This window comes from Silurus meridionalis, chromosome 1 (genome assembly GCF_014805685.1).
Source record: "Silurus meridionalis isolate SWU-2019-XX chromosome 1, ASM1480568v1, whole genome shotgun sequence".
Taxonomy (NCBI): Eukaryota; Metazoa; Chordata; class Actinopteri; order Siluriformes; family Siluridae; genus Silurus; species Silurus meridionalis.
The window spans coordinates 2164676-2186855 of record NC_060884.1 but is presented as its reverse complement, the minus strand read 5'-3'; the positions used below and the strand labels follow the sequence as shown (position 1 = coordinate 2186855).

The 22180-nt window shown below is 38.1% G+C and overlaps 1 protein-coding gene across 4 annotated transcripts in view; it reads right to left on the bottom strand.

Annotated features, from left to right (window-relative positions):
- gulp1b (GULP PTB domain containing engulfment adaptor 1b) overlaps positions 1 to 21794 on the bottom strand; it is a 32931-nt gene extending 11137 nt beyond the window's left edge. For 3 of the 4 annotated variants that reach the window (XM_046848521.1, XM_046848514.1, XM_046848538.1), the window contains exon 1: positions 21660 to 21794. The gene's annotated coding sequence lies outside the window, so the exon portion shown is untranslated. The remainder of the gene's footprint in view (positions 1 to 21659) is intronic. The other variant, XM_046848530.1, reaches the window with a different exon arrangement.
- Positions 21795 to 22180: the final 386 nt, after the last annotated feature.

Below are 22180 nucleotides of genomic sequence, written 5' to 3'. Positions count from 1 at the left end.
AATAAAATGAGACGCAGGTTGGATTTCCCAAGAATTCATGAACCAGTTATGTCAGAAAACATCACGCACGATTGCATAAGCACGTGTTTTAATCTGTATGAAAAGCCCAGGTAAGAAGGCTATGTGATATTTATGAAAGGTTCTTGGGCCCTGCAGAACATCTGTAAACAGCGATCAGTGGGGGTCCAAACATCATTCGCCGCAAAACCAGTTGCTGTAAGGAATCAAGCCTTGACTGTGTTTGGGTTAAACTGATGGACAAGATTAGAAATTAGTTCATTAGAGGGACAGCGCATGTAGGACGTTTTGGAGACAAGGTGAGGGAGGTGTGATTGAGATGGTTTGGACATGTGCAGAGGAGGGACATGGGGTATATCAGTAGGAGAATGCTGAGAATGGAGACACCAGGAAGGAGGAAAAGAGGAAGACCAAGGAGGAGGTTTATGGATGTGGTGAGGGAAGACATGCAGGTAGTTGGTGTGAAAGAGGCAGATGTAGAGGACAGGGGGGTATGGAGACGGATGATCCGCTGTGGCGCCCCCTAATGGGAGAAGCCAGAAGAAGAAGATTTTCTTACATTATTTTTGTAATCGTCAGCAAAAGTCTAAAACTTAACAGGTATCATAAAAAAAAATTGTAATTAAATATATATAATTAATTGAATATTATATATCAAATATTTTATAGCATTATAAAAAACCCTGTAGTAATAGTATTTTATTTTATATCCCTGGCTGAAATGAGTGAAACCATTATAAAGTAATACATTTTTTTCATTATATTCAGCCACTACAGTATGTAAATGGAATTGATTTTACACTAAAAGCTGTTTCTTGTTAACATTAAAAGTCTATCAAATGAAGTGCAGAGTCCTAAAGGACGGTAAGTTTGACTGGACTGACCGATTATTAAGAGAGACATCAGAAGTTGAAATTATTCAGAGGAAATCGATGTGTCTGGCGCTGGAATAACACTTATAATAACAACCAAACCCACATCGCCTTTCACTTTCACACCGTTATAAAGCCGCTAGCAACAAGAAGTGCCTGGTATGCTGATGGGGTATATATATATAATTTTCATTTACACACAGACACACACACACACACACACACTATGAGAGACACCACAGAGAAAAAAAATCACTCCTGACAAAGTTATTTAATGCTCAGGTGGGAAGAACAGCATCAGAGATGAAGAGGTGCATCTCATTTAAATCATGTGTCATTACAGGAGCCGTGACTGCACTGGGAGCATGACGTGTGGGACGTGACTCAAACACGTGTCTGCCTCTGGACTGCGTGTTCTGACTGATACATTCAAAATGCCTAACATTAATATTTCCTACTAATCAAATGCACTCACTGCTTCATTAATAATAAAAAAAATTCCTAAATATCCATCCCTCTGGCATTTTGTCGCATCGATTCATCATTCGAAATCGGTTTATTTTTTAAAATTGCTTTTAGAAATGACATTAGAATTTAAAATTGCCTCCAGATTAAAAATTCAATAATCAATAATAAGAATGTGCCAACACCTAATAGCACAAAATAAAATTAATTAAATAAATCATTAAAAAGAATAAAAATAATCACATTTTATGTTAATATCTAACATGAGATGATCATTATTATTATTTTATTCCTCATTGGGTTCAGCTCCATTACACATGACACATAATTAAGGGAGCCAAAACTTACAATCGCTTACAACTTCATTTTCAATGTGAACAGCCAAATACTAAAAAACATAATATTATGAGCAATATTCTGATTAATGGCACTGAAAGTTCTCAGGTGTATCAGGGGTTAAACGGCACGGCTGATAAACGCCTCACACTCGAGCGTTAATGTTCCCGATCCACCTGCATGACAAGTGAAATGACTTATGCAATATCGCTCGACAAATGTTCGATGTGGAGCTGCAGAAAAGGGCCGGGAGGTTCGCCTGCAACGCTGATGGATAGCTTATTAAAAAATTGACAGCCGCAGGGTCCTGGTGGAGGGGAAGAAAAGTCAAGGAGAAAGGTTGCAGAGAACTTCTGGAGGAGACCTGGTCTGTCATTCACGACTTATTGAGGCCACACACACACACACACACACACACACACACACACACACACACACGATGAAATGACATTATTAAGTTCATTCGTTCCATAAAAACCTACGGATACATCAGATAATAAATAGATATTACTTGTAAAAGTTTGCCTCCATTGTGAAGGATAAGATTCTGCTTTCTGAACATTCAGCCACAGGGATGTTAGTAAAGTCAGGTACTGATGTAGGTGAGAAGGTGAGAAGGTGAGGATGCCTGGGGTGCAGTCAACATGAGCAATTCATCCCAAAGCTCTATAACAGGAGATCTTCCACTCCAACCCATGGAAAGCATATCTTCATGGAGCTGGCTTTGTGCACAGGTGCCTTGTCATGCTGGGGGAACAGGTCTAGGTCTATTTCAAGGTTAAAGGGGAACATTTCATGATACAGCATTTAAAGACGTCTGAAACAATTGTGTGGCTCCGACTTATCATCTGAACAGCACTCGTACTCATACTGAGCTCTGAAGCTCCTCCCTATTTGTTTGTCGAGAACGAGAGATCTGTAGCGGTATGTCATTTTTAAACTCAATTTTGAAACCTACATTTCATTCCTAACTCACTGCACAGCTGTACAGATGTTGACGGTGTATGGATTAGATAACACTATACTCAACACACACACACACACACACACACACAGACGCTCATCTCGTCTCAGTGACACTGCCTGCCAGCTATTAGATCTTGTGCACTGCAGACTCTGAGGAACGAGGTAAGATGATGACATGCTTGACGGCGCACGTAATCTCATTATACGAGCAGTTAAGAAAACCAATTAGAGCAACAGTAAAGCGTGCAACAGGACCGGGTACATAGTGCACCTTGGGTTTCATCCATAAAATGCACTTCTGTCCTGAATTGTGTGGGCAAAAAAATGCAGCGCCAAAAGTTCACATTACATTTACATTCGGTCCAGTAAAGAAATCAGTACAACACACACACTGTAGAGCCAAATAGCGGAGAGACACGTGCGATAAAAACACTCAGGGATGTGCACATGATGTATAAACATATTGTACGGAAGTATTAAATACAATACGTTCTTTTATTTACCAGAGAACGGCATGTCGCAATTTTTATCCATTTATATTTACGTTTCGTGATGTATAGTTTTGTGGTAACAGTTTGGAAAAGAAGCACATAGGACAGGAAAAGTGAAGATGTCCCAATACTTTTGTCCATATAGTGAATTTATTTGTATAATTATTTATAATTTAATGTAAAACCATTTATTTAAATTTTTTAAATTTATTTACTTATTAATTGTTAGTTTATTTACCAATTTATTTATTGATTTGTTGTGCATTTTTTTTCTTATTATTTATTTATCACACTCATGCCATCATTTATTTTGGGGATTTTCTTAAATCGTGGATTTAAATGTAAAAAATAGGGTCTATTATTGTTATGTTTAAGAGAACAGCCTGGCAGTAATAAATGCCTCATAACAAAATGTTCAGCTGATTAAAGATGTTTTTAATTGTTTAATTTTTTACAGTCATTCACAGATGAAGTGAATGCAGAACGCGGTTATCTTGTATAAGATCATCTACTGTACACCATACAGGTGCTTCTGGATCTGCAGCTGTAGCTCATATAATGAATCACTCATACGGATGTAATGAAGTGGTTCACTCACAGCTCGTGTGACTCGCCAGAGAACGAAGCCATTTCTAATTTAGGTGCCTCAGCTAACCTGAGTCTCTCTCTCTCTCTCTCTCTCTCTCTCTCTCTCTCTCTCTCTCTCTCTCTCAGGCATTTTTTCCTCTCAAAGACAGAGCTCTCACGAATAACAGAGCAGGTTCATAAATCTTAAGTGCTGACTCCGAGCGCCCCGTTTAGAGCTTAAATCCATTTGAATAATTTCCCTCTAATCTCCACGCCTGTTTCTGCATGATAAGACCTCTGCCCTCGTGGAATGCTGCTCCCGCCTGAGTCACTTAAATATGCCCATATTTTACTGTCGCCCATTAATTTCCGTATGTGTGTGTAATGCTTTTTTTTTTTCCTCCAAGTGAAGGTGGAACTGTTGCCAGCTGCTCAATGACACTCCAAACAAATGCCCACCGTTTTGCCTTTTTCAACCGCAAAGGAATAGGAATGTGAGAGAATGAAAAGCAGGAGGTACGAGCACGGACAGCGCCGTTCGTTAGCTCGGCTGTATCGGAGGCAGCCGGCTTGAAAAGCCTCGCTGCTCGGACAAAAGGAAGTGACAGAAACAAGACCCGCAGAGAGAAAAACACGGCATACGACAAACGGCGTAAAGCTCAATTATAGCCTTCCCTAATTTTTTGCTTTCTTTTTCTTACACAGAAACGAAGAAAGGGTTTGATCAAACTCGAGTCTTTATTTAAAGTGCATTAGAAGCCACGGAGGCATGGTACAGTCTCAGCAATCTGATGTCACACTGAATTGGATTAGTGTCTCCAAAAGAGCACCTGGTAATGATGTCATTTAATATTATGCAGCCAGAAAGCATGCGCTCATCTGATTCCTAATTCCAGTGAGAACAAAAACTACGACTGAATTGCGTTTTTTTTTATCTGAAATTTGCCGTTTTACTCTGTGACCTTTTTTTTACTCTTTGACCTTGTTTTTTTATTATTATTATTATTATTATAATTTTTTTCTATAGAAATCTAAAATCATCTGTAACACAAAAGCAAAAATGAGACATTTAAATACAAATGACAAGTGATTTTATGTATCTCTGAATCCTAATTCTGAGGATCTGTAATTGATTATTTTAATATCCATTTCTGATCTTTCATAAACAAGCACAAGGACGAAAGCATAATATTACAGAATAAATTCCACATCAGATTTATTAAAGGAATCAAATTTCCTAGCAAACTCCTAAAGTGACGCATCTGAAATCCGGTATTATTAAGCATACTGCAGAAAATATGCATGTACTTCACCACATTATTTTCCTTCTGTAAAACTTTGACTTCGAAAGCTTTTAATGGATAATATTTTCCAATTTATCTTTATAATAATAGAGCTCTATAGCGGGAGATCTTTTACACCAACCCATATAAAGCACATTTTTAAGGAGCTGACTTTGTGCTGGAACAGGTTTGTGTCTCCTAGTTCAAGTGAAGTTGGAATTTCATGCCAGCGTATTCAAAGACCTCCTGAACAACTGCCTCCGATTTTTGCTGAACATTGGAAGGGTGGGTGTCCCAATACTTTTGTTTGTAGAGTGCGCTAAAATCCAATCAAGAGGAATTTTAGTACTTTTACTCGGACAGAAATGTAAAAGGAGGAGTTTTAGTTTTACTGGAATCATAATGAAGCAGGGGATTAATGCTTTTACTCACGTACATGTCGTACTTCATCCAGCGACATTATTCAGATGTTTAAAATAACAATGCAGGAGGAGAAAAATCATTCCGACAAACATGGCTGATGCTACAATGCACTTACGATGTAAACTCCCTCCGAAGAAAAAGATTAGAAATTATACAAAAATTGTATAATAGAATTGTTAAGCATCAAGAATTGTTGTAGAAATTTGATCAAAAATTATGACCAATCAGATTTGGCTATTTTTTAATATGATAAATTAGTTGAATTCGATCATAGTGGCCAATCAAGGAATAACACGATTCATAAGACGATAAAAAAAAAGTCTTAAAAGTGAAATAGACAAGTTTCCAGACAAGTAATTAACCAGAGGCCACGTAGTCAAACGTTCAATTAAATCATGAGCTCAGATTCATGGCTTCGCCATATCGATTTGTGGACACGCCTTGTTAAAAACTAACCACCACACCACCTGAACAGCTCGATCTCTCTCTCTCTCTCTCTCTCTTCCTCTCTCTTCCTCTCTCTTCCTCTCTCTCTCAGTAGATTTCAGTTTAAAAGCTGCTGATTAATACATTAATCGATGACACTCACAGTCTGAAGCTCCGTGGGAACGAAAGCAGGAGTGTTGGAGCAAAACAGAGGGATGATTGGGTCATTTGTCAATAAGAAAATAAATAAAGCATCTCAGCACACTGCTCAAACACCTGAACAGAGTTTCCCCGAAAGTCTGTTCTCCAATGCGCTGCCTCATAGCTGTGAGCTGAAGTGTGAGTCTGGGATAAATGATCCATTAAGAGATAATATGGAATCAATCACAGCTTGACTAAAAACTTCAGGACATTTTGTTACCACAGAAAATGACTGCGACCCAAAACTTGTAAGTTAAAGACGATGAAAAGTTCATCACTAACATTCCAGAGTCTTTCACAGATTGTTAAATTAAACAACATTTCAGTATCTGAGGCATTAATATCGAAATGGTACTATAAACCTGGGGTCTACAACAAACCAGTTTCACGCACAATCAGACGTTTAATGGTTTTTGAGAGACACATGTATGTTTCTTTTGTTTCTATGCAACAAACTGGGCAATGTAGCAGTACGAAAGTAAATATTGGGACCAAACAATAAACAAATGTTCAGATATTCCGCTTTATTTTCATTGAAAAATCATGTACACACTCTCTGCATCTGGACAGATCGTTTCACCAAACATACAATACTTTTCCATCAAGATTTCTTGATGATTCCAGTTAATCCCAGAGCAGTTCAACAGGATTTAGGTGCGGTGACTGGGCAGAAAAAACAACTCCATGACAGATATCACTCCAGACGACTGTTTGCTCTCTAAATAACGCTTACAGATCTTGGACGTATTCATCACTTCGGCTCATCCACTTGTACACTGAAATCGGTTCCAACGAGACGCAGTCCAGACGCAATTGCATGGTGTTGAAGTATGGAATGGTTGCCATGTTGACTCCTTTCACCTGGAATAAAATTTCAATCATCCCTGCTCCATATTAACCCCAAACCATTAAGCTTTCACCTCCATGTTTGACTGTTGGTGTGAGCACTATCGTTTATTTACTTATTTAATATGCAATTAACAGGAAATCATTCAATTGTGCATCATTTGATCAATGATCTGCATTTCCACATTATATACATATAGGCTTTGAAGCATTTAAACTGAGTGTGAGAATGTGAGAGATCAAGTCATCTTTCTTATTTTCCACAATTTTTTCTCATCAGTATCTCTCTCTCTCTCTCTCTCTCTCTCTCTCTCTCTCTCTCTCTCTCTCTCTCTCTCACCTGGTCTGTTCTCACCGTCACTAAAGGAACCTTTGATGGATGTTTGTTAAATACTTATGATTAATAATAATATAAAAATAACAATTAGCCGAACATTAGGATGTTTTTTTGGAATTGCGCTGTATGTAAAATTAGATAGTGTCTTTTTTCAAAGGGCAAAACGCACACTAAATAATACAGTGTCATAGATGTAGACATGTTCTCCAGAACGTTCTTGGTAGCAGCTCTTCCACATCCTGGATAATGGATCATGACCTGGTGCTTGGGGAACTCTGCTATAAATGGATTATGGTTAAAAAAAAAAAAAAAGATTTTTGTAGATGTGCCGCTCTATAATCAATTTAAGACTGCAATCAAAATGGTGTTGTATAAAAGGGAATAAAAGACTTTTGTTCCACTTCAGGGAGGGAACAGTAACCCTGCTTCACCACACCAACACCCTGTAGCTGATCATTTCACTACAACAGCATTCCCCAAGTGTTTTATTCCTTACTCTTATAGAAACATTGGTCATATCCACGACTAAAGCGTGCTGATGTACATAACTGACTCTACGATCGTAATGCATATTTCATGAGCATGCTGTAAAAATTGAAACACGCAGCTCAGCCTCACCTCTGCTGTCCGTCCTCAATGCTAATTGGGTCATTTTAGGAATTTAATAAGAAGGAAATTGCAGTCATCCATCTGATTTTCATGCACTTACTCAAACCAGACAGAAAGCGTCATTAAAGTGTTCATAGTGTATTTGGTGGAATAACATTTCCTGCGCTCGTTTTTGTTCGTCTTTGGTTCGTTTCTCGAGACACATAAAATATTTTTGAATTTCTCCCAATACTGTGCGGAGAAACGGATTCATGGTAGACAACAGACACATGCTATGCTACGCTTATTTATATTTTACTCTTATAAAAGGTACTACATTTGCCAAATACATTTAATCTACTAAACTGTGCTACGCTTTAGCAGACATATCAGTTAACTATTTATCAGTGTGGTGCAAGATTTAGTTTCCTACGTCTCTTCTTGTTCCATGAGATAAATATAATCTGCTAAATCTGATCCCCTGGAGAACCAAATAAGTTCCCTCAAAATGTTACAACATTTCCAGCCTGTCTGACTTCCTTTCCTTTTTCGACACACAGGTCCTTTACAACTTGTACTTCTTGTACGGTCGATTTCTTATGTCTAGTCACAAAGGCATCGTGTCCAAATAAATAAAATGAATATTTGTCTTAAATTGTCACAGGCTGGTTTTTCTCTCGCTCCCCAGATGAACGATAGACCCGATTAGCATCACGGCACAAAAGGTGAAAAATGCACATATTTCACCAGAAAGTACAAGAGGGCCATTTATATCCCATAATGCCTCACTGCGTGATGGATGCACAGCGAAGAGGGTTGTATATTTCATCTGCTCATCGGCGTCTGGCTGCCATGTTTGTTTGGCACTCCGTCATTGTGCTCAGTATTTACATGACATGAACCTCTCTTTCTCTCCTCTTTTACAGGAAGTCCAGAGCTTACGATGCAGATGCGTTCCGATGAGCGTTAAAGAATGATCAGTAGGGGGCAGTATACAGTTATTTGTATATAGTTTATAAATTACAGTAAACAATTTAGTGAAACAGAGCAATTTACGGTACTGTAGTGTATAAATATAAAATACTGGCGATTTCGCGAGCGGAGGGCGGAGCATTCGTCTGCCGCGCGAAACGTAAAGATATGTTACAATTTTTTCGTATCTCTTTCGTCATGATCGAAAAAATTAATGATGTGGATACGTTGTTGTTGTTTTTTATAAAATGTTATAAAAATTTATTTCATATATCATTGAACCAAGCAGGCATTTTATATAAAACTGTTGAAAAAAATTAAACTGTTGTTGTTCGCAAATATTAATAATAATAATAATAATAATAATAATAATAATAATAATAATAATAATAATAATAAACTGCATTAATAAAAAATTACAAGCAATTATGTGTTTTGCATTTCTTCTCCCAACTGTTTGAAATGGAACTAAACAGAAATATATAAAATAATTAACATAAATAATAAATATATAATAGTAAATATTTATATATTTATAAAGTGTAGTGTAGTGTGTTTATAACATAAACCTCAGATTGATTTATCTGAACAAACATTCTAAATTAACAATGAAACCTCTCTCTCTCTCTTTCTGTCTGTCTCTCTCTCTCTCTCTCTCTCTCTCTCTCTCTCTCTCTCTCTCTCTCTCTCTCCTCTTTCTCTCTCTCTCTCTCTCTCTCTCTCTCTATCTCTCTCTCTCTCCTCTTTCTCATTATCGTTCTTATTTTCTTTATCTATTTTTCTTAAATTACAAAAGCTTGAGTACTAATAAAACAAGCAAGTGAATATCTACACAAACGTCTCTTTTTCTCTCAGTTTTCTCTCCAGCTCTCAATTTTCTTGGCATCTCTCTCCTACACTCTATCTTACCCATCTCTTTTCTCCATATCTTTTCTTATCATCTTTCTTTCAACTCAAGCTGTTTGTGTTTTTTCTCTGTATCACTCTCATTCGCTTTTCTCTGTCCATCATTATTTCTGAATCCCTTGTTCTCTCTCTCTTACACTCTCTGTCTCTGTTGTCTGTATTGCTCTCTCCTTCTCTCTCCCAATCTCTATTTGTCTTTCTCTCCTCCTTTTCCTCTTGCACTTTGTCTCTGTATTTATTTTTGCTTTATCTCTTTTTTCTTTCATACTCTCTGTTTGCTTTCCCTGTCTGATCGCTCATTTCTTTTCTGTAGCCCTTTCATACTCTTTCTATCTTACACTGTCTCTTTTCTCCATCTCTCTCTCTCTCTCTCTCTCTCTCTTCATAGCTTTCCTCATCTCTCATGCTGTCTTTTCTCTCTCTTTCACAATCTGTCTCATTATTTCTCTCCTCTCTCTCTCTCTCTCTCTCTCTCTCTCTCTCTCTCTCTCTCTCCCAATCTCTATTTGTCTTTCTCTCCTCCTTTTCCTCTTGCACTTTGTCTCTGTATTACTTTTGCTTTATCTCTTTTCTCTCACACTCCCTCTGTTTGTTTTCTCTCTGTAGTTAATTGGTAGTTAATTTAAAAAAAAAAAAAAAAAAAAACGGCCTCTCTCTCTCTCTCCCCTCTCTTTCGTCCTCTCTCCTCTTTTCTTCTCCTATAGACAAACAATATAAAATGAAAGACATTCCTTTAAAAGGCTGATTGGTTTCTTGATCTTCACCCAAAGTTAAACATTCGCTTATATAAATTATTTCTATTAAACATTTATACAGGCTCAGATTTCCCCCCAGCCTCACACACACACACACACACACACACACACACACACACACACACACACACACACACACACACACACACACGATCAGCAGCTACGACCCGCCGCTCAGGCCACCATTAACCTTCAGTTTAGTGCTGCGCAGTGACGTGGGGTTTATACTGCTGTTTCAGCAAATTATTCCTCCATCCACATTAGAGCTCTCTCTCCCTCTCAGATCCCGCCAGAGATAATGTAATAATTAAGGTCATGTTCCAGGTGCGTGTTTTTTTTTATTACTAAACTAGCGCAATGAGGCCAACGCAGCAGAGACTGATTGGTAAACGAGGGGCTTTATGACATCATGACAACATACAGATTACTAAAGCAATTAACCATGAGGCATGCTTGCTTACTTTTTTAAAACTTTGTATCACATAAATAAAAAAATACAAACAAAAATAATACAAGCAGTACAGGATCATAAAAATGTGCTAAAGGAAAATAAATATAAATAGATGAATTAATACATATAATTATGAAATCAATAAATTATGAATAATGCATATAATATAGAACTCTCCGTGCAGTTTCAAGTGTAACAAACAAACAGCACTTGGCATCAGTGAGTGGCCTCTAGAGACCGCTCTCGTAATATCAGCGGACCGGGAGCCGGAAAAACTATTGCTATTTATTTTTGCCGAGAGCTGATAGTTCCAGCAATCAACTATCGGTGCTGATTAATTGGCAAAACGAATTAATTGGTCAACTTTGAATTGTCCAGAGTTCTTTTTGACTCTGATAAACCCAAAGTAAATGGTGTGTTTTGTCGCTGCTAAACTTCTCCTTTATTACGATCTTCATTTCTTCTTACAATGCACAAAAACATGATGCAAGTGAACCATCTAGCTCTAGCTACATACGTTTTATAGTTTAGTTTCGAAGATCTGAAAATGATTTTGCTTTGATCAAGGACGTCGGTGCAGTGTGGTTGCACTGGAAAACAGCTCGAAACCGCAGCTTTCTCGAGGGTACAAGACGAGAGAAACTAGATATATTTTTTGAGAAGTCGCTCGATTGAGTATTTCAGCCTTCTCAAATCAAAAATGCTGAAAAAAGGTCCGTCTTTGCTAATCTTAGATGCATTTCATCATTGTCTATTCCTGCTTCCTGCCCCCCCTCTGAGAAGGGAAGTTGAACACAAGCATGACTGAAATGGGAACCGTGGTGAGAGAGAACACAGGATGGACGCCCTTCCTGGGAGGGGGTATTATTTGATTTGGAACTTGGCCAGACAGGCACTCCCATTCCCCACTTAACACATCTCAAGTGCAGGCACAAAAACGCTCTCCCACTTTCATCCCTCGTTGCTCTCAGCTTCAGGACAAGCACTCTGCAGGTTTTGGTTCTGGTGGTGTCTCTTACATCAGCTTGGGAGCACTCAGATTTCTTTTAATGCGGGTTGTTTGGGCTAAGACGCCCTAAAAGCTCTATTCGCTTTGGATTCGTTTTCATGTGGAGGTGTGTAATGTCATTACACAAGTCCTCCTTCTGAAATTTTGGCCCCATCTGCCATATCGGTAATTTTTTTAAGACTGTGTGTACATGCAACTGGAACGATTACACTGTATTTCACCTTCTGCACAACAGGAAGCAGATGGAACTTCAGAAAACGTCCTGGCTTATTCAAAACGTTGGTATAGATTGCATAATATAGCGTCGAATAAAAATAAAATTAAGAATAAAGAACAAAAGTTTTTCACTTCTTCTTCCTCTTCTTCAGTATCAAGTCACCATGTGAAAATAAAGCTGAAAAAAATCAAATCAAATCTAATTTTATTCGTCACGTGCACATTCACACAGAGTACGATGAGATGTAGTGAAATATATGTTCTCTTACATTTTAGGAATCGTGGGAATAGTCTAGAATTATTATTGGCTTCGCTTCACCTGGTACGTGTTTGGAAACCTCATCCTGTCCAAAAACTCTCGAGTCAACAGCTTTAGATGCTCTTCTCAGTCTCCCAATCCAAAAACAACACACACTATCTATAAGAATGTTCATGGGGATTCTGGTGATATCCATCTCCAAACTATTGTCTTTTCCACATCAAGTACAACCTGCTTGTGTCTCAGGGAGGATGAATGAGTGTTAAATGAATGCGTCCTAATGCTCATGCGATCCTTCGCAGAGAAATTACAAGCTGAAATTGACCTGATTAGGAAGAATTAAATGTTAGAACCATGATTCAAATCAACAAGTACACATTAATATCAGTGGTGGACTTTTCTGTACTTTAGCTTTTTTGTGTATCTGTACTTAATGTATTTCCATATGGCAGACTTTTACTGTGACTTCACTACATTACAAAGACAAATATTTTACTCTTTACTCAACTACATTTGTGAAATCAGTTGTTTTATTAGTCGTATTTATGAGGATAAAAACCGGTCAAACACGCAGCGAATCACCAACCAGGGTTGGTTTTAAACCTGTTCTGATTGGCGCTTGGTGTATCTACTGATCACCAACATACAGTTCAGCATCAGTTCAACATCAGGACATTTAGAGAGGAACAAATGATGAAGAAACTCCAAACTCGAACTCGCCACAACACACATGACCTCGTTTGTGTGATTTTTTATAGTCATTTTTAGGTTTTGGGATAATGGTGGCCTCATGATAATTGTAATAGATATCAGTGTTTGCCTCAATACAATCATGCTAGTAATGGATCAGTGTGCTGAGAGTCACATTGGAGTCTTTTCAAGTAAACCGGTTTGATTACACGGAGTCTTGTGATAAAAATGGAAATAGGAACATGGTACTTTGGGATACTCCCATCGTTGACCCCATCACTATGAATTCTCATCATGCGGTACGATTGTACCGGTGTATCACGGACGATGCGATACAAAACAGGCCCATTGACACGCCTTATCGACTTCGAGAAAGATCGAGCTGCTATGGCGCAGCTTGTTTACAGACATTTTTTAACATTAAACGCGTCCATTAACGGATAAATGCTGCAACGTGTGGTTTAAGATCAATAGAACCCTTCTGGATGTTTTGGAATTGGAAAAGAATTAACTCTGAGGTGCTCGTAATCGCTGTGTTTGAGCCATTTTTCTGTAACAACATGCCCTGAGGTGATTTAGTTCTTACTGACTTACTACTAATGATGCACATTTCAGCCTTTTGAAACTTCAGGAAGACAGAAGAAAAGTTTTTTCTTGCACTCTCCTGAACCGTCGTGTCTATTGTCAGTCGGCGACGAGCCATTGTGTAAAAATCAATGTTCATTTCCAAGCTCTGTTAAAGACTTCTGAGGGGGAAAAAAATGGCCTGATTGCTCAAGAGGATTCTCGGGTCAGACGGAACCAGGGGAAGCGGTTGTTAATTCTCAGGAAGGAGAAAAGTAAACCGGTGCATCAGATGGCGCACAATAAGGCATGATGATCTCTCTCTTTCTCTTTTTCTTTCTCGGTCTCTCAATACACAGAATATTCAGTGCAGATATGAATGGTTTTTGATAGACCTAATTAAATGCGGCCCTGCAGAAAAAAAACCTCTTTATCTCTCTCCGTCTTTCCGCTCTTCCACTGAGCCTCCTGGGGGAACAGAGGCTGTGTCACAAATCACAAAAGAACACGCTAATTACTCGACTTATCTAAATCAGGGTGCGAATTAAGTCGTTTATCATTCATCTTGAATCTCACTAAGCAGCCTTATTCGTGACGATTGATTAGGTTTGATGTACAGCTTTGACGTTACACAATAAACGTCTAGTGAAAGCTCAAAAGCCGCTTATTATTACTAAATTCTGAATCGAAATTCGTTTACAAATAACAGATTTCATTTGCAGTGCAAAAAAAGACACCTTTAAACAAACAATACATTAATCCAATAACTTGATCACGATTAGATTCTAATAAAACTGACATTTTTACTCATTACGAAGGATTACAATGTGCCGTTGCGCAATCACACGTGTCTACTTAGCAAGGAAAAGCAAAAATACAGAAATACTCTTGGTCCATCATCATCACCGGACAGAGTGTCTTCAGGAGAAGACGTCAGTCACAGCTATTTATTAAGAACCTCAAAACCCGCCGTGGAAAAAAGTTTTCAATCCGATTATTAATAATATCAATTTGTAATAAACACGTTTCTCCCCAATGAGCGAGCGCAAGGTAACAGTCAGGAGAGAAAAACTCCCTGAGATGAAATGAGGATGAAAACTTGAGAGGAAAGAAACCAGTCCTCGTCTGTGTGACTAATGGATAGTGCCATTATAGATCATTCCTTTCTATAATTGTGTTCTTTGTGGTCAAAAAGGGGCAGTTGCGTAACCAGAGGTCTGTTCTGCTGAAAGCTTTTTATAGGGGAAGTTTCTGTGCCAAAGCAAAAAGCAAACACACCGAAACTCCAATTTTTTCCTTTTTCATTTGTGATGTATAGAAAACGTCCAAAACGCTGTTACGCTGAAATGCAATCACGGCCAGAAGCTGCATTGCCGGGACGGGATGATTTTGCGGTCTTTCACAATTGTGCGATTCCAGTAAACTTACAAGATCGTTACAAATCGCACTGTGCAACATGGATCTAATAAACGTGGGTATGACATTTACACTTACCGCATTTAGCAGACGTTCTTATCCAGAGCGCCGTACAAAAGTCATTTAAGTCTCTATCAATGAATAAATCAACACTGGTTCGTTAGAATAGAATCTTGAGATACCATCAGCCTACAACTCAGGAGTTCTTCTTTTAAAACAAAGACAAAGCAAAGAGACAAAAGCGAAGAGAAATGTCTTCACCTATCACTGGAATATAGCCAGTGACTCCACCACCTTAGTGCCAGAACAGGGAAGAGCCTTGAAGTATATGAAAGAAAGTGGGACCAGTCGAGCAGTTGACATGTATGTAGAATGTCAACTGCATTGTCAACTGCAATATCATAGTGCTCTATTTCTATAGAACATCATTAGCATGCACCATTGGTACACAAATAGAGCTGGACGAATCACACCGTTTTTCTGCGTAGTGAAAAAGTGGTGGAGGAAGAGAATATGGATCCAATCATGGGCAATATGAGATGCCTATATTGTAAAGGGAGTATAAGTTAAGCATGCATTAACATTAGCCTAGCCTAGACCCAAGCCACATATTGAATACCTTTTAGCTCTATTCGCCTCCATGTTATTCAAGCTTTAGTGCCATAATGTTTCAATGAATACCTCATTTTATGTTCCATTTTTATTGGCAAGACAGTAGATGTTGGGCATCTACCAAAGAAATCTTCATGTTGGACATCAATGTATACCAGGCTCTAGATTTGCCAATAATCTTTGGGAAAAAAAAAACATAAAAAGTTTTTGGGCTTTTGTTTGTTAGAGGAAAAGTCATAAATGTAGTTGATTCTATGACCAAACACTGAGGGTAAAAATGATTTTACGAAACCTTTTCCTACCAGGGGTGCCAATAATTCCAGAGCTGACAGCCAGTGAATACGTTCCTGGTTGTACACAGAAACAAGATGTCTTTCTTTCTAGAGCAACAAAAATGATTCTCCTGATAAAAATTCTGACATGCCAAAGCAAGATACATCTTCCTTTAAAGAGAAAAAGAGAAGGTGATCATTTACAGTACGATTGTGTTTATTACACCATTTATCTGTCAGCAAGAAAACCAGCAGCTGCTATTAATATTCTTAAGATCATTAACGGGAAAAAAAAAATCGTTGGAGTGTAAAATGGAAACGATTGAAGCGTCTGTTTACAATGAAAAGCCTTCCAGATACACTCAAACTGAGTATCTCAAAGATTTCTGTTCATTTATTTACTTAATTACATCTCAGGAGAAAAAAAAACTCACTGAAGGAGAGAAATAAAGATAAGCCCGAGTAATTAAATCAGCAAACGCAAATCAGGGGGGAAAAAAAACAGCACTCATGAACGAATGAAATCAAAAGTAGGATCATGACCACATAATCCTCTGAGGTTGGTTTCTTCAATAGCATGGAACAAACTCAATGCAGGTTTTTGTACAGTTCATTATCCAAATGTCTCCAGAATTATTGGCACCCTGGGTAAGGAAAAAATGCATTTTAAAATAATACAATAGAAGTCCAAGTTCAGGAATAGCTAGAGACTTAAAGGGTTCAAGTTTAAGACTATGAACTTTTCAAACCCAAGTTTCTACATAAGAGGTGCCTAAACTTTTTCCTGTGACAGAATATTACATAGAAAAAAATTACATGATCCAGAGACCTTCTAATGCTGGATTAGTTTATTAATTAATTAATTAATTTTTCATTTTCATTGCCATTAATATCGAAAAATATTCTTACTTCTGCATATGTATATGGTTGGTGGGTGACTCTAATGAATAACTCATAATAATAATTCATAATAATTAATTAGCCAACCCTTATTATCAAAACAAATATGATACGAGTAAAACATGTATATAAAATTACATTTTTGAAATACGTCTCTGGCATTGTTCAGTGGGCCGTTCCAAATGTGGGGGTGGGCCATATTCAGCCCACGGGCCATAGTTCGGGGACACCTGCTTTGCATAATCATTCATTGACTTAATTCGTGCTTTGAGCTTCTCAATACCTTTTAAGAATATATAATTTATCTCTAAAGAGCAAACCAGTGAAGATTGTGCTGAAAGCAAAAACACCCTGAGATTGTATAAGAAAGACATCTTGGGAGAAACCAAACCCTTGAGGAAACATCAAGCTCATATGAGTGACTCTGACTGCAGATCCATCACTGTTGAGGTTATCATCTGTTCACTGATAGAAAGATAAAACTGTTTCTGGCTATTGTAATCCTAAGCCACTATTACAGACCTGTTTATATTTGCAGTCCGAGTCTATTCTTCATGGTTCTTGAGTGGAAAAAATCCACAGTAGTCTCACGTATAACAGATATTTTTAGCGAAACTGAAGCTCAAAATCAAAGTACGATCGCCAATATTGCTGAGATGAGTCCGAAATGACTGGAGTCATTCAGCCCTAAGTGGCAACAATTGTGATAAATTTGTGTAAATTTATTTTTTTTAGGATTTTCAAAAAGAAAATTAACATCATTAACCAAACCGTTTTTATTTTTAAGTGTGACAAGAATATAAAATAATATAATAATAATAATAAAAAAGGGGACAAAATATCAAAATGATATGCATTCATTAAAATTGTAATCATTATTATTAATAATTAATAATCATTATTCTAAATCGAAACAACTCCATTATAATAATTCGGAGCGTGTTTTCATGTTAAATCGATGTTTATATCAGGAACGCTGCCTACTTCACATTTCAGTGTACTACAGTATATTAAATGCGTATGATTTAACACGATCGATGTGGTTACGTCAGAAGAAAAAGGTTTCAGCTACATTAAATGTAATGCGGGAATTACAATAAAATGAATGATCGCCCTTCTGGACACCTTCAAAAATATTTTGACTGGGTCATATTTACATACATGTGTGTTCAGCCCTAAACGGTTCTACAGAACACGACACACAAGCCGAGTTCCTCTGAAAACCAAACGATGTTTATCTTCAAGGTTCCTCACACAGTATATTTCCGTCTATTCCTGTCCACCGCACAAAATAATGAGACGTGTACGCAGTGTGAGTGGCTTTAGATAGGCGCTGTGTGTGTGTGTGTGTGTGTGTGTGTGTGTGTGTGTGTGTGTGTTTGCACAGCAGAGTTAGAGTCGAAGCTCGTTATCCGGACGGTAACAACGATTGGGTTTGTGTTAGCGTCGTTGTTTCATCGCTGTCTGCAGGAAGCGCTTCGATATTGCTATTGATCACGGAGTCAGTGTGCTGAACAGGCAGGGTGTCCCTTCAAAGACATTTAAGACGCCCTCGCAGCGAGAGGCCGGAGGTGTGGAAGATATATGAGGAACAAAACAAGCTAACGTTACCAGAATAAAGTCGATTATTGCGTCCTGAACCGCTTTTATCCGGTTTTTCGTTTTATATTCTGTAAGAATTAAACACATCATACAATTACGCCATTTGGAAGACACCTTTATACAATTATCTTAATCGTACATCTGAGCAGTTGAAGGTTAATGGTTCTTGCTCGAAGGCCCAGCAGTGGCAGTTTAGTGGTGGTGGGATTTAAACTCATGACCTTCTGCGCAAATGTCCAACATATTCACCAAGACTTTACTGCCAAAGTTTGCAGACACCTGGTCATAATTGTGGTGTGTGTTTTTTGAGCATTGCATTTCACACTTGCTATTATAATTCCCTCCACTCTTCTGGGAAGATGTTCCACTAGATTTTGGAGTGTGCTTATAAACATGTATATTTATCAGCCACAAGGGTGTTAATAAAGGCAGGTAGTGATGTAGGTGAGAAGGTGAGAAGGTGAGGAGGCCTGGGGTGCAGTCAGGGTTCATCCCGAAGGTGCTCAGTAGGGTTAGGATCGGAGCTCTACAGCAGGCCACTCAAGATCTTCCTCGCCAAACCATGTACACCAGATCTTCACAGGTGCACAGGTTTGGGTTTCCAAGTTCAAACGAAAGCGAAATTTTATTATCGCGCATCCAAAGACGTCCTGTATTATATAATAATGATATGATGAGAATTTCTCTCAGAATATTTTACACAACACGCTGCGTCTGCACAGCTGACCTTCTCACACACTCCTTCTCATCATGCAGTCTGGAAAAAGGTACCAGAGCATTCGGGCCATCACAACCAGGTTCTTCCAACAAACCATCAGAGTTCTCAATAAGAGACTTTGTGTCGGTCGGTTTGTTCGTGTTACTGTATCTTGTGTTAAGGTGTTGTAGCACCCTGATCCTGGAGAAACCTTGGTTCATTTTAAAGTTCTCTCACATTGATCTATAAAGCTAGCATACCCAAAGTTATGCTAAGTGTCAGGCTTAATTGCCATGTTTTCATTGTGTTTAGCACAAAAGCTAAATGTGTTAGTTACCCCTGCCTGGAAATGTCATTCTCTCCAGCTGTGCACGGTGAGGTGGTAGTGTTGATGATTCAACTCATAAATAAAAAACGAACGTACTGCGAATAAACTCTCTCAAACACTCATGGAGAAAAGCTCTGTGATATAGCGGTTCTGCTGAATCCGGATTCTATTGAATCCGATGCAAACGAGTCCATTTGCATGTGGACACCCGTTTGCTCCTGCGGCTTTTTCTCCCGGGCTGCACATAATGAAACCTTTTTTTTTTAACAATAAGAGCTATGTAGACTAACTGCATGCAAATTATCCACACACACACACACACACACACACACACACACACCTTATACACCTGATAATACAAAAAAAAAAAACTAATTAGCTTCCCTGCTGCGCTGTTGAGCTGCTATATTATAAGAATGACAGATGTGAGTGGATTTTTTTTTCAAATTGCATTTCCAGTCTTGTTTACGTCTGAATCACGGTGCCACTTAAAACTTCACAGAGGATCCATGAAAGCCAGCATGAGAACGGCCGAGATTTAATTCCACTTCTCTCTCGGTTCTCGGTGTAAGTTTTAAGTACGAGCGCAGCACATTTGTGTTTTGAGCACGGTTGGTGTTCAGACGCTGAAATCTGGGTCAAAGCTTTACGCATCTGTATAAAAAAAGAAAAAAAATGTGCTGAAAGAAGCGAAAGAAGTTCCATCGAGTTCATTTAAGTTCATTTGAGCGAGCGTGCCGGATTAGGAAAAGACCGTAAAAGCCCAGAGCATGGAAGTTCGATTGTATGTTAGTCTATTATGCTGCTTCACACAGTTCTGAAACCCAACAACTTCGTAAATTTGATGTTTTGTTGTAAATAGGGACGATCAGTCGATTGTATGCTCTCAATAAACACGTTTTCTTTTTAACTGTCAGTGAAAATTATGGAACAGCATCACTTCAGTACACATTTTAGTTTAGAACGTATTCATTCTCCCAGACGTTTGAGTTTTCTAAGGTCAGTATTCCTCTCTTATTTGTCTGATTTAATATTTAAATTTGGCTTATTATTATTACTTTGTCATACTATACAGCACATCGGTCCATACCTAAAAACTTTCCGTCTATTTATCTATAATCTACACACACACACACACATTATATACACACACACTACACTTACATTATAAAAATACAATAACTAATTGCATTATTGTGATCATTCCTTCATGCCCTTGTCCTCAGTAAGCACTTTATAGGTCAGTGGGAATAAACCCTGGACAGGATGCACAATGCACAAACGTTCACACACTCAATCATGGCTGGAGGAAATAATGCATAATTACACAGAGCAAAACCACTTTGTTTGCTGTTTGAAGGTGGGAGGAAACCAGAGACCAATAGGGAATAACGATAGAAAACCAAGCTCAGGATGGAACCATGGAGCTCTGGAGTGGTAGAAATAACCACTTCAGTGCAACTTCTTATTCTATATACAATATTATCCTTTACACGCACACACATTGATGTTAAAATACATTTCAAACACAAAACCTGAACTGAAATGGTCTGCAATTTTCATTGGCATTATGATTCAACTGCAGATCCCATCGATTCATTCTTTTAATAGAGGAATAAATAAACACAACCAAACTATATAGAAAACAGCAGTCTAGACAATTCCTTTAATATGCACCATAATATGCACCCAAACTGCAAACACATACTCCAGAAGAAGGGAGAGAAAAAAACATTTACAAAATATCCAGTCAACTCATTTTTAAAAGCTGTCATGCAAAAAAAAAAAGAAAATAGAAATGCATCCACTGAATGAGAAGAAAGTGTGCATTTTAAAAGAAGAGAGAAAAAAATGTGTATTAAATATTACCAAAACGCACGTAAAAAAAAAAAAAATTCAATAAATAAATAAATAAAAGCACGTGCATTTCACGTTAAAAAAAAAAGTGTAACAAATAAGTGGACAAAAAGAAACACACAACAAAAATCCTGGTAGACGCTTGCACGCGCAAAACTCTTCTCATTCCTCTTTTAGATCAAAATCAAACCGGTTCATATGCGTGACATTGAAATCTCAGTGCACGAACTCACGCGCGCACACAAACACGCACGCGCACGCACACACACACACACACACACACACACACACACACACATAGCGACGTGAAGTGAAACGTCAAAACACAACTCACAGTTAGAGCGGCTTTGCTCCGTTACTCCGCCGGTGTCTGAAAGGCGCGTGCGCCGGTCCCTGTTACTCCGCGCGCGCGCTTCTCCCGTTTCTCGAGCTGCTGCTCAAAGAAGTTTGATGACGTCATTAAGGCCAATTAAAGAGGAGCGCGCGATTCCTCCGCCCCCAACCCCGCCCCTTTTATACACTCATATTTGCCTCCATGCTTTTCAGTAGGTATGGGCGATACCAATTATTTTCTTTTGATATCGTCGATATCAATAACAATAACAATAATTTTACGAAATATCTTTATGATTTTCATCACCATTATTAATATTAATAAACTGTACATGACTTCTTATAATAATAGAAATAATATATAAAAGATTTCATAAATAGATATAGGATAAAAAAAAAAAAAGTAAACCTGCATGAAGACAGACCCTTTGTGGAAAAGATTGGACCTGCTGAACACCAGGTGCCCCAAACTTGGGCATAGGTGAACATCTGACCACCCGACTCCAGATATATCCCCCTGTA